General features: G+C 32.6%; 1 protein-coding gene across 8 annotated transcripts in view; it reads left to right on the top strand.

Annotated features, from left to right (window-relative positions):
• Nucleotides 1-18,501: 18,501 nt before the first annotated feature.
• LOC139503880 (sodium-driven chloride bicarbonate exchanger-like) overlaps nucleotides 18,502-26,286 on the top strand; it is a 64,937-nt gene continuing 57,152 nt past the window's right edge. For all 8 annotated transcript variants that reach the window (XM_071293862.1, XM_071293859.1, XM_071293858.1 and 5 more), the window contains exon 1: nucleotides 18,502-18,635. The gene's annotated coding sequence lies outside the window, so the exon portion shown is untranslated. The remainder of the gene's footprint in view (nucleotides 18,636-26,286) is intronic.

Below are 26,286 nucleotides of genomic sequence, written 5' to 3'. Positions count from 1 at the left end.
ATGTCGGCAATCAGAGTGTTTGCCCGGTCGCATTTCCAAAAACTAGGAGAAAGGAATTTCCTCAAATATTCTTCGACTTGACGAACCCCAACCTTAACATCTAACATCAGTATATCTACACATTTTCTAATGATAATGGTTAATTTAAACCTCTGTGTTATTTGGTAATATATTATGCATGTACATGAAGCTTATCATACGCTTTCTGAACTTGTCGAGAAATAAGGTGTTTGATTGTTTATTTATACGGGATGTACACTTGCTAATCAAAGTTGTTGTTGATTTGTGATACTGCTATTTGTTTCTTAATCGATATTGATCTGATGAAATTGAAACCTTCGGACATTTAGGAAGTGTTTGTTTTAAACAGACGATTTGTTTACTAAGACTTCGTCTTTAGATTCTGGAGGATTTGGCGGTGTAACTTTGTACAATGATGCTAGGCAGTGGAACTTTGTAAAGGTGAGTTTTGTATATATACATCTAAACAAAATCGATAGTTAAGTTCAATCTTCTTGTCCATCATTTAGGCCGATCGAGTTATTTCCCTTTTAACACAGATGCTGCCAAATAAAATCTCGATCCATTCAAGATTTTGTCGTGACTATTATGAAAAAAATAACAACAAAGAAATCAAAACAACAAAATGAGACAAGAAATGAGGTCAATATTTAATTCGAACTAAGAGGCAGAAAAAGCTCTAGAAAAATTGTGCAAAAGGAACTAAAAATAGTTGAACTCAGTTGATCCGCGGAAGGGTAAACAGTTCCTGTTCCAGTGTACCCGCGATGATGCTCATGAAAAGCAAAATATTGACGACCAATCGTTTTTGGTGACAGATATTTGTTTCCAAACGGGATTTGTAACGGATTTTCTAAATAACAGATATATCACACCTTAATGGTCGATCGTTAAATGCTTAGTCAAATAACCATTTAAACAAAGTTCGTCCGGCTTACCCTTTTCAAATTTAAAAGTGTCCAAAAAAGGAAACAAGTAATCTGATTCTGTGTGTACCTTATTGCATTTTAAAGTAAAATAATTGCGTACAAATGCTTTGACATGAGTTATACTTTGATTGATTTCGGAACATCCACATACACTGAAAATCAAAGACGAATGTTGGTCTGTTTTGAAAGGTTCTTAAACAGCTAAAGTTGTAAAAGAGTGCACTTCTATCTAATATAAGCGATACACGCGAAATGCACTTTCAGTTCGTTTATCTCGATGGTTCACCATCGTGCATTTTGTTAACATAAAAATACAAGAAACTAGATAGAAAAGTTCAAGGTATCTTAACTAGCATTTTCGAACTCATCTGTATCACTAAATATAAGTAATTGCTGTGCATTTCGTGAGCGCGTGATGACAGCGTTATCTTGAAAAGGTAATTGATAAATCATCTGTAGTAATTTACAATAATATTAGAATTCTTTTATTCTGATTGTATACGTGCAGACAAGAGGGTGTATATGTTACACTTGTAGGCATGGTAATTATAATGCACTGCAACCCGCCATTATCATTTGAGTATTATAATCTGCTCTATCTGAGACATAATTTTGTAAGTAATAAAAGTTCGAAACAATAGAAAATTAGTTATAGATCCTAAAAATAAAGAATGTTCTCACTATTTGAGAACTAAATGTCAGTAATTCAAATCATGAAACTAACGCCAAGAAGCAGGAGGGGGATAAAAATAAAAATGGCAGGCTCGACCCGGGGAGAAGTCAGGTCGAGGCTGCATGGTCAACATTATATGAGGAAACGGTCGTGCGGCGTCATGTCGATCAGGCAGAAAATTAAAAAACTGGATGAAGATGGCCAGAAGTGGATTTGGCATAAATGTAACCCGAGAAAGACGATCCGTGTCGCGAAGCATGCAGTAGGAACTCGACAGGACAGTTATTTAATTAATTTCGATGATTTATTGTTGTTTTGTAAACGTTCAGTCACAAATAGTACATGCATATTACCTAAAGAAAGGGCAGAAACACAAGAACCAATTAAAAAACAAGCGATAATCAGTAATCCATTAATCCAGTCTTTCGAAAACACATTTGTGGTCCGAAGAAGTAAACGAAATGTTTACACGATAACACTTCCTGATCTACGGATATCTATTATGCATGTTTTACCATAAATCAGTCAGAGATCGATGAAAACCGAGGATCGTGATTCTAATAACAGACAATTAAATAACCTACCAACAGTTTTAGTTAAGTTCAATGACCTCTTTGATTGTTCTGTTTCTTCCATTCCGTTTCTGCAGTTCTGTAATATTCCATTGTACTGATGCACATGGGTACATGGTTGGAAGCTTTACAATTTATGTACAGAAGGGAAAATAATTATAGAATAGATAGAGAAACAATATGTCAATTGCTTTTAATATATCCACTTAATAGATAATTCGGCATGTTAGCCTCTGCTGGAACACTGCTTTACATGTATAGTACATGTCAATCAAAGATAAAACGTTCTGAAGATTTTGGATATTTTCCCGTGAATCAATTGGAATAGCAATAACGGCACCAATTTCACTGCACCCAATGCGCATTTTGACAATTAATATCTCATCGGTGATCCTCGAGGCGAAAACATAAAATATAATCCAAATCATATTAATATTAACATTAAATATCTGATCAAACGTAAAGTACGTAAACATAACCAAGAGAAGGAGTTAGATCTTTGCAGAAGGGAGATATAATTTCCTAATTTAAAATGATTTCCAAAATAAAGAAACAGCAAATTGTATCTAGACATTGTCTGTATTTGTTTGCCAGTAGTCCAGTGTGACGAAGTTCTGACATACTGAGGGAAGTATCGTTGAAACAAAATTAGGTATAGAAAAACATACATGCATGACACATTTTCTCTTCAATTAGTCATGAAAGCATCAGTAAACATTTTAAAGGTAAATATAACAGATTAGAAGTCTTGAATGCAATGTTTACTGTACATTTTAAATCAATGCAATGATGACTGTACATTTTCAAATCAATGCAATGTTAACAGTACATTCTTAAATCAATGCAATAATGTTTACTGTACATTCTCAAATCAATGCCATATTTACTGTTCATTGTCAAATCAAAGAAATGTTTACTGTACATTCTCAAATCAATGAAATATTTACACATTCTCGAATCAATGAAATGTTTACTGTACATTCTCAAATCAATGCAAATGAATGTTAACTGTGCATTCTCCAATCAATGCAATGTTAACTGTATATTCTCCAACCAAGCAATGTTTATTGTACATTCTCCAATCAATGCAATGTTAACTGTTCATTCTCCAACCAAGCAATGTTTACTGAACATTCTCCAATCAATGCAATGTTTACTGTACATTCTCCAACCAAGCAATGTTTACTGTACATTTTCCAATCAATGAGATGTTTACTGTACATTCTCAAATCAATACAAAATGAATATTATGTGTACATTCTCCAATCAATGAAATGTTTACTGTACATGGCTCCAATCAATGAAATGTTTATTGTACATTCTCAAATCAATACAAAATGAATGTTTACTGTAAATTCTCAAATTACCGCATTGATTTACGGTAGCAATAGATCACCGTACGTCCTTCAACAATCATTATGTAAGCTATAAACGACACCTGCATGAAAGAATGTACTAAAATAATTCAAAAGAGAGAAATTTTCGGGTTTTCGACATATGACGATGAAAAATATTTGTGAGCTCAGCCTTTGTCAATGGTGTAACAGTTTTTCTGTAATAGCACAATACAGAACAAACTGTAAAAATCTGTTCATCTTTTTTTGGTTTCAAGTAAATTGTGTTATTAGTGTTCTTATAGTTAGTTTATAAGGCAACGCATACAGTTGACTGAAGAACTACATACATCTCAGTAATTAGGTTATTAAGACTAAGTGGTACACAGGGAAATTTCCCTCACATGAATTTCACGTGAACTTAAATTAATATGATACTCACGTGAAACTCATTTGAATTTCTTGTGAAAATCACACGACTTTTGCCATACCAAATTCACGTGAAGTTAAACACATATCTCAGCTTTTACTCTCCCTTGCAACATACGGGTATCTCAGAGCAACCGTAAAAGGACATGGAACCAACTTAAATCAGATGTCCCGAAACCACTTATAATATAGATCTATAAATTTCGAAAATTTGGAGTATCCATCTCAAAGACAGAACGAAGAGAAAGGACGTTTTAAAATAAAGGGGAAAGTACCCAAATAAAAGATGCATTTTTGCGCCTGTCCCAAGTCAGGAGCCTCTGGCCTTTGTTAGTCTTGTATTATTTTAATTTTAGTTTCTTGTGTACAATTTGGAAATTAGTATGGCGTTCATTATCACTGAACTAGTATAATTATATTTGTTTAGGGGCCAGTTGAAGGAAGCCTCCGGGTGCGGGAATTTCTCGCTACATTGAAGACCTGTTGGTGACCTTCTGCTGTTGTTTTTTTCTATGGTCGGGTTGTTGTCTCTTTGGCACATTCCCCATTTCCATTCTCAATTTTATTCCCTGGCATTGTCGTCACTGCTTAGTGTTTTCAATGTGAAATTAGGAAACCTTATCAACATTGACTTTATTAACAATAATGTACAGGGCTAAACAACAGTTTGGTTTGATGGATGATGTGTAAAATGTTGCATATTTATTAGTGTTTCATTGAAACTTTTTCATATTGGAAATTCTATCCTTGAAACTCTTTAATATTGGAATTCCATTAAGATTCATCAACTTTCCGAGAAGATCTGTTTTCCTGAAATATATAGCATGTTGATTTATTCGTGTTCCTCATCCAACACACGGTTCACATCATTGATCGAATTGGATCGACATCGCGTTCTGTGATTGATTAGTGTTTGTTTAATATCCCACGAAGAATGTTATATACAAAATTACTTCATTTGATAGACAATCTATGAAATTTATAGATTTTGAATCACATGATAATTCCTTGTCATTGATTGTTATGCTTCTCGGCAAAGCGGGGGGGGGGGGGGGGGGGGGGGGGGTAAATGAGACCGAGGTCAGTTTGTCACTTATTAGTGGAAATACGCATCATCAACATATAAGTCTCGGATTGAAATAAACGTTATACGCTGATAAGGAATGAAATATAAAATGCGCAATATTTTGAGGTTGCGAGAGTAGGGAATAATTATGGTCAAAACAAAGGGCAAACACAAATCAAGAATACAGAAAAACATGCGGTAAAAAATATGGAATGAAGAATAATTGTGTGCTGAAGTGATACAGAATAAAGAAAAATGATCCAAAACATTAAAGAGTAAAGATCGAAATGAAGAAACCCTTGTCGATACCCTCTTATATTCCTTATGAATCAATTCCCATATAGAAGTTGCAGAAAAGGAAAATGAAGCCTGACTGCACAACTATTGTAAAAACCTTCCTCTATCAAAGATAAGTTGCGTTTTAATGAGCCAAAATAAAAGGACGTACTTAAAGATACGGGAGAGAATTGGCTCTAATTGTTTGCTATAGTCTTACAATGCAATCGACTGTTCTGTTGGAAGAGTTATAATATGTTTACCAATGACTTGCATTTACGTAGTACAGAGATCGAATTGTAGAATTAGAAATGATACGCTGTGAATTATTGAGTTTGATTGAAGCTTTTATCAATATGTTTATAAATACTGTAAAATCAGAAGTTATTGCTTGCATTTACATGTTGTTGTGATTTTTAAAGAACGGACAAAATTGCGTAACCATCAGTCATTGCGATTTTCGAATAATCTGCGAATTGATATATGTATCAGATATCAGAATATGAATTATTGCGATTCACACGCAGCCGCATCATTCTAATTATTAAATGCTCGCAAAAAAATTCTGAATTTACAGTATCGGTCTTACATTATGTTCATATAGAAAATATGAATGTAAATATACTATATGTACATTTAGCTTATATATATTTTACTTTCTCGTTCGCTCGCTTGCTTGCTCGCAATTGCTATTGCAAACAAACTGCAACTTTCATAGATATAGGAAAATGTGGTATGACTGCCAATATGAAAACTCTTCGTCCAAGCAGTCACAATTTGTAAAAGAAACCCCATTACAGGTAAAAGCACGGTCTTCAACACGGAGCCTTGGCTCACACTAAACAACAAGAGATAAATGTAAGGACCATTTTATGATATGCAAAAAATTCAACATCATATAAGTGTGTATTGCTTTATTAATATGATGAAGTTCTTTTCTGACTACATTTAATTAAGAAATCTAAGAGTGGAAATTTCAACACAGAAGCAAGCAACATGAATAAGAGGTGCGGTATGATGTCCAAAGTGACAACTATCCAATAGAAACCAGGTGAAGTAGATGGTAGCAGCTATAGGTCTAAGTACTTTTTTTTTAAATGAGCACAACTCGTACCAGCATTGCAAGCTATAACAGGCCCCGATATAACAAAATATATTTATAATTCAAATTAGAAAAACAGCGGCCTGGTTTATGCACAAAACTGCATATACAATTACATACGAAAACAACTCAGTCTGAATTACATGTTACTAACTTGGGACAGATACATACAGAATATGAATGTTAGCGGATGTAAAATCATCTGTTAACCACGCGCTGAAGTACGTCCATTATTCATAGTTCATTATTCATTATTCAATAATGAATAATGAAATAGTTCACTATTCATTATTCAATATTAAAAAATGAATAATGAATAATGAAATAGTTTATGTTTCATTATTCAAATTGAAGCGGTTAATATAGTGAAATAAATATTAAAAAAATGACTGTTGACACTAAAGCTATATTTTGATTCGCAATGACCATAAGAGGGTTTACGGAGGACCTAAATGCCACAACATGCGTAAAAATGAGGAAATATAAAAAAAGAAGATGTGGTATGATTGACAATGAAACAACTATCCACAAAAGACCAAAATGACACAGACATTAACAAATATAGGTCACCGTACGGCCTTCAACAATGAGCAAAGCCCATACCGCATAGTCAGCTATAAAAGGTCCCAATAAGACAATGTAAAACAATTCAAACAAGAAACCTAACGGCCTTATTTATGTAAAAAATGAACGAAAAACAAAAATGTAGCACATAAACAACATAAACAAACTACAACCACTAAATTACAGGCTCCTGACTTGGGACAGACACATACATAAATAATGTGGCGGGGTTAAACATGTTACCCAATTTTGAATAATGAAATGGATATTTTGAATAATGGAATAGACTGACAGGACCCTTCAGCCCCTAATTTCAGATATATATTTTACCTCGATTGAAAGCTTATTAAGAGAGGAACAAAAGGTATACAGTCAATATGTTCCGCAACAGATATTACAGGAGTAACGAAGGACTTAAATATCGAATTACGCGTGAACATTGAGAAATAGCCAATTTTGAATAATGAAATGGATATTTTGAATAATGAAATGGATATTTTGAATAATGAAATGGATATTTTGAATAATGAAATGGATATTTTGAATAATGGAATGGACTGCAGCGACCCTTTAGCCTCTAATTATAGATAAACCTTATGCCTCATTCGAAAGCTGATTACAAGAGGAACAAAATGTATGTAATCAATATGTTCCGCAACGAATATTAGAAGACCTAAATGCCAAAGTACGCTTGAAAATTAAGAAATAGCCAATTTTGAATAATGAAATGGATATTTTGAATAATGAAATGGACTGCTGCGACCCTTTAGCCTCTAATTATAGATAAACTTTGTACCTCATTCGAAAGCTGATTACAAGAGGAACAAAATGTTTATAGTCAACAAGTTCCGCAACCATATTAGAGAAGTAACGAACGACCTAAATATCGAAACACGCTCGAACATTAAGAAATAGCTTTTTCATCCACAAAGAAAATTTTTCCCTCGAATCCAACCTCAAAATTGGGGTGTGGCAGAACTCTCATAATCATGCTACTGTTCATCTCTTAATAAGCTTACAATTGAGGTATAAGGTATATCTGTAATAAGGGGTCAACGGGTAACAACAGTCCATTCTGTAAGACAAGTGTTCTGTTATTCAAAATATCCATTTCATTATTCAAAATTGGCTATTTCTTTATTTTCATGCGTATTTTGGCATTAAGGTCCTCCTTAACCCCTCTAATGGTCATTGCGGCACATATTATTTATACTCAAGTTATTCCTCTATCAAAAAGCTTTAATGTGGTGTATGTAATTTGCCTTTATTATGGACTGAAGGGCTGTAGTATTCACAATAAGCTATTTCTTAATGTTCAAGCGTATTTCGATATTTAGGTCGTTCGTTTCTTCTCTAATATGCGTTGCGGAACTTGTTGACTATAAACATTTTGTTCCTCTCGAAATAAGCTTTCGAATGAGGTACAAAGTTTATCTATAATTAGAGGCTAAAGGGTCGCAGCAGTCCATTTCATTATTCAAAATATCCATTTCATTATTCAAAATTGGCTATTTCTTAATTTCCACGCGTATTTTGGCATTTAGGTCCTCCGTAACCCCTCTAATGGTCATTGTGGCACATATCGTTGATACTCAGTTTATTCCTCTTTCAATAAACTTTAATTTGGTGTATAAAATTTGCTTTTATTTGGGACTGAAGGGCTGTAGTAGTCCATTCCATTATTCAAAATAAGCTTTTTCTTAATGTTCAAGCGTATTTCGATATTTAGGTCGTTCGTTACTTCTCTAATATGCGTTACGTAACTTCTTGACTATATACATTTTGTTCCTCTCGTAATAAGCTTTTGAATGAGGTATCAGGTTTATTTATAATTAGGAGCTAAAGGGTCGCAGCAGTCCATTCCATTATTCAAAATATCCATTTCATTATTCAAAATTGGCTATTTCTTAATTTTCACGCGTATTTTGGAATTTAGGTCCTCCGAAACCCCTCAAATGGTCATTGTGGCACATATCGTTGATACTCAGTTTATTCCTCTTTCAATAAGCTTTAATTTGATGTATAAAATTTGCTTTTATTAGAGACTGAAGGGCTGTAGTAGTCCATTCCATTATTCAAAATAAGCTATTTCTTAATGTTCAAACTTATTTCGATATTTAGGTCGTTCGTTACTTCTCTAATATGCGTTGCGGAACTTGTTGACTATAAACATTTTGTTCCTCTCGAAATAATCTTTCGAATGAGGTTCAAAGTTTATCTATAATAGGGGGCTAAAGGGTCGCAGCAGTCCATTCCATTCAAAATATCCATTTCATTATTCAAAATTGGCTATTTCTTAATTTCCATGCGTGTTTTGGCATTTAGGTCCTCCGTAACCCCTCTAATGGTCATTGCGGCACATATCGTTTATACTCAGTTGATTCCTCTATCAATTAATAAGCTTTAATTTGGTGTATAAAATTTGCCTTTATTAGGGACTGAAGGGCTGTAGTAGTCCATTCCATTATTCATAATAAGCTATTTCTTAATGTTCAAGCGTATTTCGATATTTAGGTCGTTCGTTACTTTTCTAATATGCGTTGTGGAACTTGTTGACTATATACATTTTGTTCCTCTCGTAATAAGCTTTCGAATGAGGTATAAGGTTTATTTATAATTAGGGGCTAAAGGGTCGCAGCAGTCCATTCCATTATTCAAAATATCCATTTCATTATTCAAAACTGGGTAACATGTTTAATCCCGCCACATTATTTATGTATGTGTCTGTCCCAAGTCAGGAGCCTGTAATTTAGTTGTTGTAATTTGTTTATGTTGTTTATGTGCTTCATATTTGTTTTTGTTCATTTTTTACATAAATAAGGCCGTTAGGTTTCTTGTTTGAATTGTTTTACATTGTCTTTTTTGGGGCCTTTTATAGCTGACTATGCGGTATGGGCTTTGCTCATGGTCGAAGGCCGTACGGTGACCTATAGTTGTTAATGTCTGTGTCATTTTGGTCTTTTGTGGATAGTTGTTTCATTGTCAATCATACCACATCTTCTTTTTTTTATATTTCCTCATTTTTACGCATGTTGTGGCATTTAGGTCATCCGTAAACCCTCTTATGGTCATTGCGAATCAAATATAGCTTTAGTGCCAACAGTCAATTTTTTTTAAATTTATTTCACTATTCACCACTTCATTTTGAATAATGAAACATACACTATTTCATTATTCATTATTCATTTTTTAATATTGAATAATGAATAATGAACTATTTCATAATTCATTATTGAATAATGAATAATGAACTATGAATAATGGACGTACTTCATCGCGGTCTGTTAACCGTAGACAGTAGTATTGTGACAGATATTTGACATACAAATTTTCATGTCCAGTTTTTAGTTCAAGTAAACTTCACGTTGGTCAAACTAACTTTCTTTGGTCAAATAACTTTCTGATAGAACAAATGCTACTTAAATCTTTGTTTGAAAGTAAAAGATGAACAAACAAGTCATAAACTTCGGACAATGGTTGACATGGTCAACTTACGTCAATAATTTAACTTTGATAAACTATAGGGCACAAACTAGTACCAAAGTCATTAAGTGATTGCTATATAAGTAGAAATTCTGCTTTGAGACGTCAAAGTTTGAATTTTGAAACTTATAGGTAAGTCATGATTTTAAAAGTATTAAGCTTTAAAGTAAATTATTTTAAAATAAGTTTAACTAAATAAAGATAATTAATAGTCATCATAAATAAAGTTTATCAAAATATTTATTGTTTTCTGTAAGGGAAATAATTGAAAATATTTATTTTACTTTATTGTTGTTTGTAACTGTTTTGTATTATTTTTGTTTTTATTTATTTTATTAAAAAAGTTTGAATTTTGAAACTTATAGGTGTCAGTCGATCCCGGCCTGCCTCTACATCGGCAACAACGCCCGGCCTGCCTTTACAGCGGCAGCAATGCCAAACACCATCTTAGGCATTGTTCCCAGCTAGTTTCCCCACTAAGATGTTCCCAGCTAGTTTTCCCCATCATGGAAAGATTCAAAGATTAACTCTCACAGATGTAGTTCGTCTGTCGAGAGTCCAAAAGAACATCAAGCAGACCATGTTTCAGTACCCGAATATTATAACAAAATTATACTTATAATTTTATTAGGTTGAATATTCGGGTACTGAAACATGGTCTGCTTGATGTTCTTTTGGACTCTCGACAGACGAACTACATCTGTGAGAGTTAATCTTTGAATCTTTCCATGATGGGGAAAACTAGCTGGGAACATCTTAGTGGGGAAACTAGCTGGGAACAATGCCTAAGATGGTGTTTGGCATTGCTGCCGCTGTAAAGGCAGGCCGGGCGTTGTTGCCGATGTAGAGGCAGGCCGGGATCGACTGACACCTATAAGTTTCAAAATTCAAACTTTTTTAATAAAATAATATTATAACAAAATTATACTTATAATTTTATTAGGTTGAATATTCGGGTACTGAAACATGGTCTGCTTGATGTTCTTTTGGACTCTCGACAGACGAACTACATCTGTGAGAGTTAATCTTTGAATCTTTCCATGATGGGGAAAACTAGCTGGGAACATCTTAGTGGGGAAACTAGCTGGGAACAATGCCTAAGATGGTGTTTGGCATTGCTGCCGCTGTAAAGGCAGGCCGGGCGTTGTTGCCGATGTAGAGGCAGGCCGGGATCGACTGACACCTATAAGTTTCAAAATTCAAACTTTTTTAATAAAATAAATAAAAACAAAAATAATACAAAACAGTTACAAACAACAATAAAGTAAAATAAATATTTTCAATTATTTCCCTTACAGAAAACAATAAATATTTTGATAAACTTTATTTATGATGACTATTAATTATCTTTATTTAGTTAAACTTATTTTAAAATAATTTACTTTAAATCTTAATACTTTTAAAATCATGACTTACCTATAAGTTTCAAAATTCAAACTTTGACGTCTCAAAGCAGAATTTCTACTTATATAGCAATCACTTAATGACTTTGGTACTAGTTTGTGCCCTATAGTTTATCAAAGTTAAATTATTGACGTAAGTTGACCATGTCAACCATTGTCCGAAGTTTATGACTTGTTTGTTCATCTTTTACTTTCAAACAAAGATTTAAGTAGCATTTGTTCTATCAGAAAGTTATTTGACCAAAGAAAGTTAGTTTGACCAACGTGAAGTTTACTTGAACTAAAAACTGGACATGAAAATTTGTATGTCAAATATCTGTCACAATAGTAGTACAAGAGGGCAACACTATATACAAAATAAGAAACGACAAACACTCAATTACAGGCTATTGAATTTGGACAGACATATAGAATTCTCAGCAACTTCAAGTATAATAATGTCATATACACAAAGAATAAAATACGTATTTTTCAAGTAAAATATATTTCAGCTTATGAGGTTTTTCGGACCAAATATTCCAAACATTGCGCCTTTGGGCGACTGAACCTAATGTTTGAACTATGATATTTAAAAAGAATGACCTCTCGAATATAATCCCTGTCTTCAAAATATATTCAGTATTTAACACTAGCATAAAAACCTCTTTCCCTTGGGGAAAAATATATTCCTACGCAAAAATGAAGAGACAAAATTGAAAAATAAATTCATAAATAAAAAATAAATATAAAGTACATGAATGTATAGGGTGTTCGTACCAAAACATTATGTCAAAGTGACTTGTAATATTAAATAGGTCATACGAATGGGCAACATATTGTTAACGTGTGCTCAAAAGTTAATAATTAACTGGACATTTTGCCTGCAGCTGTTAAATGGTGAAAGCAGCATATGTGACCCATTAACATGTAGGCTAGGAGTATGTTGTCACAGATTGTAGTTGACATTTAAGTATACAGTCACAGTGCTACGATTATCAGGGTCTTACTTTATTGATTGGGTAAGTAGCCTTTTATATTTGACTATGCGATATGGGCTTTGCTCGTTGTTGAAGGCCGTATACGGGGTCTCTTGTGGAGTATTGTCTCATTGGCAATCATATCAGTTGTCCTTATTTTTACATTAAAATTTTAAAACTTATACAAGTACAATGTTAAGGCGTGGTATTTTTTAAGAAAAGTAATGGGAAGTTAGTTGGAATTAATTTTACGCGCCTATTTTTTTCAAGAATAGAAAAAACAAGAACGACGCTAGCTATTTAAAGGGGAAAATAATTTTTTGTATGCATTTCAAGTAGTGAACATTGAAGTGAAAATATGATTATTCAAAATTAGTCATGTTTTGATCGTATGAAAGAAAGTGTTCTTTTAATCGTCATGCACCAAAAATTACCGTTAACGTCATTTGGCAATATTTTAACCATTATACAATATGAGGGTACCCCTGTGAATATCCTCATAAAACAGACTGTTTAGTTTTCTTATTTAAACATTTTTTTATGTCGAGACCTTGTATATATGGTTGCTATGCTGGTACGAGTTTTGTTCATTGTTGAAAGCCGTATTGCAACCCACGGTTGCTGACATCAGTTTTATTCGGTTTTTATCGGATATTTGACACTTTGAGAATAATACCGCATCTCCTTATTTCATTCTGTTTCTGGCTTCTTGTAGCGAGTATAGTTTTGAGATCATCCAAAAGAAATGTGTTGTTTTGGGGAAATTTAAAATCATTCATTTACGAATTGGGGATAAGAGGAATCATTAATTCATCTGACAGAACTTATCTGGCATTCAATTTTCTGCTTTGACGTCTAATCTTAACTGTGAGAGCACATACAGGCACGTGTCTCTGAACACTATCTATATAACGTAGTATGCTGAGATGTATACGACTTTTTACAGGAACAAGGTTCTTTTACCTAGTAGCTAATTTTCACAATGAAGGGCAATATATATCTTGTCTGATATAGGAAAGTGAGCAAAACATATGTCTTTATAGATGTATGGTGACATATTATCTCCTGACACCCCGGCGCAATCGCCGAACATTCTAATTACATTTAAAAAAAACTGATTTCCTCTGTTTTTGTTTCGTTAATTCGCAGGATACAATCCTCGACAGAATAAGTATATAAAGTTGTGTTTTCAGTTTGTGGAATACGCCTTTTCTGTAACACGTCTCGTATAGCATGTATAGTATAAGAGGAGTCTTCTTCGCGGGCATCATCAATTAAGATACAAATCTGAGTACTGACGTCTTGTTGGTTTTTATCCCCTACCCCCTTTCATATGTTGCTGTTTGCGAAAATATCTACCAATTGATTTATTTAAGAGGAAAATCATAACCCGTTGATGTTTTTTTTCTCAGATGTTAGTATTACAATCTATTAAAACTTTACATGTTTATCTTCTGAACACAAGAAAAAGATTCATTACTCATTGACATATATATATAAATTTCTATCCATTGTTAAATAAACTATTGCACACAGATGATATATTTGACATTCCAAAATCAAAATGGTTACGAATACCGGTGTGTGGGTATATTTGTATATAGGAAAAGTCCCCCGTGGTCTCTTGTTGTCGATGGTTAGGTCATCAGTTATAATTTAGGTAGTCAATCATGAACTCGGAACTTTCACAGTAGCATTCAGGAGGTTGACACGTGGAGTCTACAAAATCTTGATTTTGTGACACGTGTCTGTAGTTGATTTTAGTCGGTGTTCGATATAACTGACTGATCTCTGAAGTGAGGAGTTATTTTAGTTTAGACAGCTTTTGATAAAGTGTAATGGGGCATGTGAAAAACCGTGTTTGTTTGGCGAAACAAGCGTCTGGTCATGTCTTCTTTTTTCAATACCAAACAGGGTCTTAGGATCCTCACATTTTGTGGGTACTTTCTCGTTGTAACACACGTGTCTTTCAATGGTTTGCGTTAGGTTGGATTGTTGGGTAAATTGCTTCCTTATTGAAGTTTATCCACCATATACTATATTGTATTGTATTGTATTGTATATTACATTGTATTCCATTGTATTGTATAAATATATTGCTTGATTGTATTGCTTGACCCCTATGGGTGTAATTTTGCAATAAAGATTATTATATATTTATATATTGACAAAACGGTCCACATTATGAATTTGAAGACGAAACCCAATGAATGCCAAGGTGGCAGTTTTTGAAAAGCTTAAAGTCCCCTATTAGCAATATTTGAATATCAAAAAAATAATCTTATTCATTCTTATATACATGTATATAGGAGGCACTATTGTGTAGACTTTATAGAACGTGAAATTATGGTTTTTCAAGATTATAAAGGATAAAACATAATTTATAGACCTACCAAGAAATGTTATTGTATTGAACAAATAATATATTCAAAGATTCGGATCAATCTTATAGCTATAGAAAAAAATATTCTTATAGCTATTTTTTTCTTTTTTCTTTTCATTCTTTCTTTCAAGTTATTTCGGCCTTTTTCTCTCATTCATTCATTCTTTATTTATTTATTTATTTTCCTCTCGGCATTTTTTATGAAACTATGATCAAGAAAAATAACTGAAACTTGTTTAACTGCATTTGTATTCATTTCTAATGAATTACTTTGGAACGTTTAAAAATTCTCATATAAATGTTGATTGGGTGCTTTTACATCGAGGTATACTGAGAACTGATTCCAGACTATATATACATACCCAACATCTATACGTTTATGCATAGTAAAAATCTGCATAAATATCATTTCGTGATAACATTGACTGATCTATCCATATCCGTAGGTACCTTTTATTATGAAAACTGTCCATATACAATGTCTATTTTTGTACATTTGTATTGAAGTTTACATTCCTAAATGGGACTATTTAAGTCGACATGACCTTGTCAATACTTGTTCGTTGTTGTTAGTGCTTCGGTACTGACATGTTTTATCAAATCTCTATTCAGTGATAAACTGATTCTAAGGTTCCAAATCTACTGGACCGGAAGTTGACTTCAGATAGATTTGTCTATTTCAGATCATTTCAGATCCCTTCTTATGTCGCATAGCCCTTTTGTGTGATTAGACTTAAAAAATTGTCTTCATGGGCACAAGAGCCGACGTTTATATGACATCCCTCCCCGTGCATTTAGAAATATAGCGTGTTATTTCAGGAGGACTTGAAATCGTTAATCTTAGTGCAAAAGATATTTCTCGTCTGGACATTTTCTGCATCTATGTAATAACTTTCTGAAACAAATTCAAAAAATATTCTGGCTAGATCCTCCAACGCTGGAGTCTACTCTACTTCTAGGTCAACTACATATCACTGCACTTCTACATAAAATAATAATCTGTTGAACCTTTGGTACCATAGCTAGAAGCGACTCTGTTAAAAATGAGCTTGCTATACGTCAACTTACAAAAGGAAAAAAAAGGCATGATTTTTTAAGGGAGCTACCATTTGATTTTATGGGGGGGGGGGGGGGGGGGGGGGGGGGTCGGATGAAATTTGAAAAAAAATAGGCAGGACAGGAGTTTTGAGTAAAAAAAAAAGGCAGGATGAGACACTTGCAAAAAAAAAGTCAGGACGACAATTTAGGTAAAAAAAAGTCAGGATAAACTAAAAAAAAAAAAAGAAGGCAGGACCGAACAGAGTGAAAAATAAAAATGCAGGACAGAGATTACAGCTAAAAAAAAATGCAGGACAAAATTTTTCATCCTAGCCCCCCACAAAAATCAAATGGTAACTCCCTAAGGGTTGATAGGATTGTGAAACAGTATAGTTTATCGTCTGCCTCGCCGGAGGTTATACTTTAATCAGAGTCAAAATACCGTGAGTGGAAAATGAAAGTAAAACAGTCTGTACGTGACTGTTGGTCCGTGAAAAGATATTTACTGAAGCCAAATCGAAATTGTCACTGGTACTTAAACATCAAAACTGTAAAATTGGTGCTGTTAGCTCTATATGGAAAAGTGCAGTTTCGGAACAAATGTGTATACGTAAAGCCTGTTATGGTAAAACAAAAATGCGTTTGGAGACATACATTATACAATACGCTACCCTGCACCACTCAAAATTTTAAAAATGGTAAAAAAAACTTTAATTTGTTTATTATGTGAGGAAGGAAATGAAAACAAAGAATATTTCCTATTGTTATGCTCTGCTTTAAGAATTATTATTTTTTTTATCACAAAACTTTATACAGTTGTTGTATCAAAGATATGAACTGCTGCGTGGTCAGACATATGGAATGATATATGCAACGGCTAAAATGTTACAATAGACCACTTTCGAGTTCATCCGTCACCGGCAAAAACTCGACAATTATGCACGCCTTTATGACGTCATTTACCAGATAGAGGGGGTCGCCTGTATCCCTGCACTATTTACGTTCATAAAGCGTCTTAGTGATCGTCTTTGTGCAGGATAAACTAGAAATAATGGTTGCTCTGTAGGTACTTACTGACAATTCCCTAATGACAGCAGTGTTGATTGTTAATTTTGAGAATTCAATTTGCCGAATAATTCGTATAATATAGAATTATAGTTTTCCAACCACTCGCTCAACATTGGAAGGGAAGTGACGACGCCCCAAAACGCACAAATGACGGTGATAAAAGCGCGTATAATTGACGAGTTATTTCCGGTGACGGATGAACTCGAAAGTGGTCTATTAATATTATACTGCATGTGGTCTTTTTAAATGGTACTCTGTGTTACAAAAAAAAATACATTACGTTTTGTGAAATAAATTACAAGAAGTCCGTGCTACTCTCTTCATGAAAAGCGAAATGCTCTTCTACAATGTAAATAGAACAAAATTTATTATTTCTATGACTAAACGGTTAGTCTAACATGTTTTTAAAGATGGTATGGGTGTCTAAAATTAAAAATGATGGAATTTATTAAAACTTTGTCAAAACGTAGTTTTTATTTATAAATGTAAAAATATAATAAAAATTAGAGGTCACCGTGCATTTTCTCAAGCTACAGGTTGTGACAAAATGACACATTTTGTATGGATTATACAGGAAAAAGCATCATTATGTGATTAAAAGCTAAACCGGCTAAATGATAGAATTGTAAAATAAAATACGAGAAGATAGCTTTTAAAAAATGATATGGTAACCGTACGTTTTTTTCTAGCTAAAATACAAAATAGCAAAATTCCATGAAGATTCCTTCAGAAAATGCACTATTTCAGAGTTACCTCCACTTAAATTGCAAAATTTAAAAACATTAAAAATCAAGCAAAGATATTCTACACTTGTAACAATATTAACATTTATAAGTTTTAATTTTATAGATTTGTTCTTTTAAATGAAAATTCACATTAGATATCTGCATTCCTGCATCAAATTTTGCTAACTTGGTTGAATTTTTACAATCCAAAATGACAGAAGACACCCATACCACCTTAAGGTTGTAATTAGAAAAATGTTAACTGTTACTGGAAATAGACTGAAAATATAGAGAAAATATACTTGATGAAATCCAAGCTCATGATAGAGGAGGGAATTATAGAAGGTAACAGGTAACAGGTGTAAATTTCAAAATTAGTTATTTTTAAAAGAGGACCATTGTTGTCTCCTTTACTGTTAAACAATCATGGCTGGTATTTAGCACGACCTAATGTATTTTTTGGCACCTGTTTCCGGAGAGTTCCAGTCACGTTCGCGTGAAAGAAACTGAACTCTTGAACTGATTCTATGGAATATATGCTAATTATTTATTTGTTTGAATAACATTTTTATTCTCAGAAGTTAACAAATTGTGGAAATATAAGTCATATAGCGTAAGTTTCAGTATAAATAGCTGAAAATTTTCCATGTTATTGAACGAGTTCAAATAGTCAATGGTCTTTGTTTGACGTCAACGGGAAGAAATTGTTGTCTGATTTCTCAATGTCAATCAGGTTATATGTTTAAATGGCCCATATTTATAAATTTAATGTTTCCTTTCCTCTAATAATGTATTTTTAAGTGATAGAACATCACATTGTTGTTTGTAACATGTGACACGAGTCCAGCACATGGAGGATCATTCTGAATCTGAATTTCTCTTAAATTTTAGACACATGGTACACATGTACAATTAATCCTGATATAATGATTACAAACTGTTTACAGGTACATGTACATATATCTAGCACATGCTTCAAATTACATGTTTGTAGATCAAAACAATAGTCAATCTTTGTGTAACCTGAGTCCGGGATCATGTTTCTTCTAACAAAATCATCTTTGTCTCCACCGGGACTCGAACCTGGGACCTCTGTGTTACAAGGCAGCATGTATTACGACTGAGCTGAAGAAGTACTTCCCTAGCTCAACTGCTTATGGCTGGATAAGTATCTACATGTATATATATATTTATATTATTTATATTTATATTTATATATGTACATTTGTACTACATACATGTATGATGTAGTCATAAACATTTGTACCAAGGGAAGCTACCCCGTCACACTTCCCTGATCTAGAGAATCATTATAATGATGATATCTTCATTTTACACTTCCGTGTCTAAGTAATTCTTTTTTTAGTGGAAGAAGACGTCAAGTCTTCTGAAGACTTAAGGGGCCGACCATTGGCTTTGAGTCTCCGTATGCCGCATTCATTTCGTGTATTACAATTTCAAAACAACTTAGATTCCTGACACCGATTTTTACACATGATTGGGCATCTGAATCATTTAATTTGTAAATTATGATTGTTAAACAATCACTATCGTAAATATGACCATTTTATTTATGTAAATAATTAGATTTCATCTCATCCACATGAACGTAATTTGTTTACTTGTAACACTGAGAATGTTTTAACTGTAGATATTTGTATTACGCATGCGTGAATTTGGTATCGGTACAACTCGCCCTGTTTACAGGTTCGCCCTTGAAGTTACGAATTTGCAATCCTGCAGACAAGAAGATTTTATTTTTATATAAATAAAAAGGATATATAAAGTGTTATCTTTATTCATGGGTTTCCTTTGTCATGTGAATTAGATGCCCTTCGTAACATACATGTGAACCTCACGTTTAGGAGAAAAAACTCCCGTGTATGAAATTTTTCAGACGCCATATTTGATCATTTCTTACTACTGTACGGGTGTAATTGACACCTGCGTTAAATTTTACCTGAACATCAAAGAAGATGTATAATTATATGGCTTCACTTGACAGCTTGGGTGTCAAACATACTGGTAATCAACGATGTTTACCTCCGGCTAACTGCCGTTGTGTTATCAAAACGATGTGTATTGGGAATATTGAAATACTTTTTTGTTACTTCCCTTTGTTTTATCCTGTTTTCAGTTATTTTGCTTTTAAAAATGTAAATGGTAAAAAGACTATAAATGATTAATATTTTAATCAAATAATCATAAAAGGATGTTGATTAAATGAATTTAAATGATTTTGGACAAATAAAAAAATTAAAATTTATAAATTATTTTATTAATTTAGACCTCCTTTCAAGGATTAAATTGAAGTTTATATATTAAATTTGTTTGTAACATATAATATGTGCAACTAGGCTAATAGTCTAGCTTCTGCTAGCTTCATGTATAATTTTTCTACCGAATTAATATATAACTAGAATTATGCAAACAGACTTAAGGAAAGGCATGTAAGTCATGTAAGTTCATACAAATATGACACTTTTTCTAGACAATCCAGATCTTGCAAAATACATCGCTAAAAATTGTAACCTTTAATTTTGTTGTTGTGCAGTAAAAACCCATATGGGAACTTTCAAAAGTTGGCAGGTATGTAACAAGTCTTACTATTTTTATGCTCCATTTATGGGCAATATGTTTTCTAGTCTGTCCGTCCGTCCTGCTTCTGGTTATAAAGTTTATGGTCGAGGTAGTTTTTGATGAAGTTGAAATCCAATCAACTTGAAACTTAGTACACATGTGTTCCTCTTGATATGATCTTCTTAATTACTGCCAAATTAAAGATTTTACCTAATTTTCATAGTCAACTGAACATAGAAAATGATTGTACGGATGGGAAATCCATGTACTTATGACCTTTTCTTGTTTGAAGAAAAAAAATACATTTTAACGATAATGGAACAAAGCAGCCTGGGTAAGTGGGGCTGCTTTTATGGTAATTCAAGTTACCTTTTATTCACCTTCTTCCACTTCAGAGCTATCAGCTCTTTGATTAAGGGTTTTATTGTCAATGTTAGATGCCAAATTCATCTCTGACTCCACCAGGACTCTAGCCCAACAGTCCAACACCTCTGTGTTACAAGGCAGCACATATACAGACTAAGCTAAAGAAGTACTTCCAGAGCTCAACTGCTAACAGCTGGCTTAGTATCCACTACATATACCAATCCCTTCACATTTGTAAGAACAACTTCAGATACATTGTGTACATGTCCATTTCTCGAATCATGCCTTAAGCTTTCACTGGAAAAGATTGTCAATTTTGCACAACCTTAAGGATATCATTTTTCAGATAGAAGGCTCGCCTGCATTCAAGCACCTAGTAAAGTTTCAAGCATTATGTAGGATAGTAGGTATAGAAATAATTTATGGTGTACATGAATGCAATTTCGATGTCACATACAACTGACGGGAGGTGAATTTGTGTGCACTTTCAAATATACAACATTGTTGAAGCCTGCACCTTGACCTACATGTATAATAGTTTACTTATAGAAATTGTTACTTGGAGTGAGAGTTAGGTACTCGTATATATATATAGTCATACCACATGCATATAATATACACCATATGAATACATGGAATAAGAAGATATTGTGTGAGTGACCATGAGACAACTCTCCATCCAAGTCACAATGTCAATGTATAAAAAGATAACAATTATATAGCTATATATAGGTCAGAGTACATACAGCCTTCAACACAGAGCCTTGAGGCTTGATTTATAGGGAACAGCAAGCTATTAAGTGCTCCAAAATGACTAGTGTAAAAAAATTCAACAATGTATACAATGTAGACTAAAATCCCAGATTTGCATTGTTATTAAATGGTATACATTGTACATACATTCATGACATTTGTACATGTACTTTATAATCTAACAAATGTTTAAGCTATGCTTTCCTTTCATGGTATACTTACATGTATTGTATATTGTATACATATCACTTAAAGTATTATAGGAACTTGATCTTAGATTGGATACCACATAAAATAATTAAGGATTATTAAATACCTGTTCAAATGGTGTCAGTGTAACATTATAAGGCAAACAAAAAAGTATGTGTTGAATGTACCCCTATCTACCCTAATTTTTATCCCCTAGGCTACACTAAAGTTTTTAAACCATTTTTGATTCAGCAAGTGTTAAAGTCACAATTTTGCTCCCTTAGATCAAGCTTAAGACTCGATGTAAAAAATATTAAAAATAAAAAAAAATCCCTACCAACCTAGACCCTATTTTTTTCAGCATGTTCAGTATGCGACAGTAAACACACATACTTTTGTTTGGCCAAATTATAAACAAATGTCTGTACAATTTAATGATGAATTCAAAAATCTAATTCTAAGGTGTCCCACTTCATGTACTACTACATGTACTAGGCTTCGTTTGGCAGGTAGGCATGACCGAATTTAAAACATTTAAAAAATATATAATATATAATATGTTTTAAAGACCTGAGGGTCATTAGGATAAATAAGGATATTAAACACATTACCTTTTAATTATTAAATATCTTTAATGGAATAATTGTACAGGGTTAAGAAGGAAACTCGTATAAGGAAGGAAGTCAGGATCATTTCACTTGGGACAAGCATCAATTAATGACTTATCATTGAGTTCAGACAATGAGTGATCCTGTCTGGATTAGATCATTTCTAGTCATGATGTTCCTATTATCGATTATAATCGAAAAACTCCTATCTTAATTAGGCATGGCCGTTTCAGAATTTAAGGGACCAGTTTTGGTAATTTAATTGTTCGTACACCAAAATGAAAATAACTTTGATAAACTACCCTTACATTTTTGCCTTAACATATTTATAGACATGATAGTTTTTTTAGTTTTTTTTTTTTATCAAAACACCATTTATATTATCTAGTCAATTTTGATAATTCAGTATAAGTTCAATGTTTTCATGAAGTCATAAACTTTTTTTTTACAAACCCAAACAATTTATTGTCTGCCATGACCTTTTTTTCTTCTTTTATATGTTGAAATACACACAAATGCACATTTTTATTTCTTTCAAGTACAGACATTATATTAATTAACAGTTGTTTTCAGAGAATAGCATATACAAAAAAGAACATTAAGTCATTTCAATAGTTTGAAAATTGAGTAATTTGACTTTACATTTAATGATAAATCTAACTTTTCATAAACATGATAAATGTATATTGATTGCTGAAATATATCAATGCACCGAGAAAAGTATCAATTCCAACATAAGAATAAAATTAACCATTTATAGTTCTTACTGATATTTTAAAGATTTAAGAAATCAACTTTACTATTGTTACATTTCTATAACAAGCAGTTGTTTGACATTTACTTCTGTAAGGAATATCTACAAAATTAAGTGATTTATTGAAATTCTGAAGAAAAAAGGTATTAACTGGAAGAATCAATTGTTCAAAATCGTTGTTGGAATTATTATATATACTAGAACACACCCGTGATATGACGGGTCCGTGATTGAATTAAAGTATATAACTATGCGCAAGCCTTATTTTAGTATTAGTATTGTCATCTGTTAAAGTCATGCCGATTATAAGATACACAGTTTTTCTCTGCTTTCAAGTCTTTCTGTTTGAACCCGTCGAACTGGAACTTATCAATTATTGGTAATATTAATTATTTGGAAAACAAAAGGTCCTGGAATGGAGTATTTTTTAATCAACAGCATTGTCCTATATAAGTTATAAGTAAAGTTGAATTCTTTGCCTCGCTGTTTTACGTCATGCCCACTAATAAATTGAAAACTGTACCTATACGCCTTATTTTTAGTCCAGATTTTTAGTATTCGTATTGTTATCTTAGAAAGTCTAACTGATTTAAAAAAATACTACAATAGGTAACAATTTGACAATTTAGTAGTGTCAACCCTGCGGTTATGACCCGTGTATATAGCATATTAATCCTGAATACAACGTTTGGTGGTGCGCCTGTCAGATGCGGAACGTACAGATAAGGTAATAGGTAACAGGTGAATATACTATTGGTATCGGTAGCAGGACTCGACCCGGAACTTCTTCATTATTGGCAATATTAATTACGTGGAAAACAAAAGGGCCTGCAGTGGTGTAATTTTTAATCTACACCTTTGTACTATATTAGTTATATATAAAGTTGAATTCTGTGATTAGTCGTTTTTACGTGATGACGGCTGACAAATTGGACCTCGTAATTTTAGTATTATAGATATGTCAAACATATAATTTCATGTCCAAGAAAATAGTAGACTAGACGGTGAACATGGTTAAGCAACTAACATTTAATCAATCAATTTATTGACTAGTACTGTGTAAGGGGTGTTAGCTGCTGAAATAAAATAAAAAAGTATCTTCTATGTTGATTTTGGTTGGGGGGGGGGGGAGGGGGAACAATGGCGTAGAGGCCTACTTGTTTAAACTGTTTAAGGTGTTAACAGTCAACTGCTAAAATAAAATAAGAAATATTCTTTAAATATTGATTAAAGCCTCCCTGCTCTCAAATTCTTGGTTTAAAACTGCCCAGTTATATGTTAATGTAAAGCAACAAATATTTGTAACTTTCTGCATTGGAAAGCTTATATAATAAGCATAGTTTACATGTTAAAAGTATTGCCGTTATATTATATAATTTCAACATTTGCATTTTACTATCTAAATTACAATAACATACAGGCGTAACATGACTCTGTGTCAACAGTTTAGTTGAGTGGGTTATGCATTGTAAAAGTATATAATACTAGTGATAAAAGACAGATTTCCTTTACAATTTCAAAACTAAAGTTTTTTTTTACTTGTTTATTTTAAGCATTAAATCAAATATACTTTGTCAGTTTTTGTTTAATCAATTTCTTTCTTTGAGAATTTATACAAATAAAGATGCATATATCTTCCTGGATCTTTCTTCCATGTGAAAATACGTGGAAATACTATTGCGTAGTGAAATGTAAACCTAAAGGTGAAGGGTATAGAAGTGAAACTTCAACATTATGTAAATGTGTTTAAGCCATTTAAATACACTTATATACTGTAAAAGTAAATATTTCCTATTTGTGAAAATGTAAATATGAAGTACTGAACATTAACATGGACACTATATTCTTTGAAAGCTTTTTCTTGCGAACTTCAAGTTGTTTAATTAACAGTTTAAAGTATACTGGGCAGAGTTAAAACTAAGAATATCAGGACAAAAGGGCCAAACACCAATATCAGTGAATATAGAAAAGCAATTTTGCAATGTTATTATAAGCATAAAACATTTTTTTTGTAACTTTTCGTCAATTTTCTTTTCTTATGTGAGTATGGTAGTTTAAAGACTTTAAATAGGTATATAAAAATCAAGGGACATTGTCATTGGCCCTAATTTTTAACTTACACTTAAAAGTCTTTGATTTCATTTTTACTTTAATTTTAAATATGTTTTCAATGGAGGTCGTCAGTACCATACAAATAGATTTTAGTCAGTATTAGTGTGTGTAATTTTATAACATACAAAATTTAAACTGCATATATAGGAAAAGCCATGTTTATGTGTCTTGTACATGTATGTATACAAAGAAAAGAACAAAATGCTTTCTATGAATTCAGTAATTATTCAGAAATTATTGCATGCATATAAATTTGTTATTTTGATTTTTGAAGAAAAAATGTAAGAACTAAAAAGCGATATTAACTATTGCGATTTATGTAATATGTGTCTGTTATCAGAATGCGATATTATTTGCATAGAATTTAAAAAACAAAAAACTTGCAATATTTTCTGAATTAACAGTACACAAATACAAAATATAGTAATATTTTGACCCCATAGCCTGTTTTTACTCCAGCCCCTCGATGTTTAAATCCCATTGTATATGATCAGTAAGAGATTAACAATGTTTAACGCAGTAGTGTAAACAGACTGGGAACATTTGAAACATTTTAATATCAATTGTCAACTGTCACACAAATGATCCATTGATATAGGAAAAGATGTAACAGTTATATTCATAAAAGGTGAGGGATAATTATTTATACAGTAGCAAACGAAATTGGTGCTGACTTGGGGATCCTTTATTATATGTTGTCCGACAAATGAAGTAGGAAACTTTAATTGTATTGTGTGTGATTTAAATGGAAGGAGGACAGTAATTGTTACTTTGGCTTTTTAAGAATAAGGTAGGGATCTAAGGTCATGTCTGATGTCATCTAGGTTGAAGCATGGAAACATTATATTGACGTCATTATGAAATTTCTATGGTTCAATTGAAGGAAGCTATATATTCATGTA

Source organism: Mytilus edulis, chromosome 14 (assembly GCF_963676685.1).
Source record: "Mytilus edulis chromosome 14, xbMytEdul2.2, whole genome shotgun sequence".
NCBI classification, from domain to species: Eukaryota; Metazoa; Mollusca; class Bivalvia; order Mytilida; family Mytilidae; genus Mytilus; species Mytilus edulis.
The sequence above is the reverse complement of the archived record's forward strand: the minus strand, read 5'-3'. Positions and strand labels throughout refer to the sequence as shown.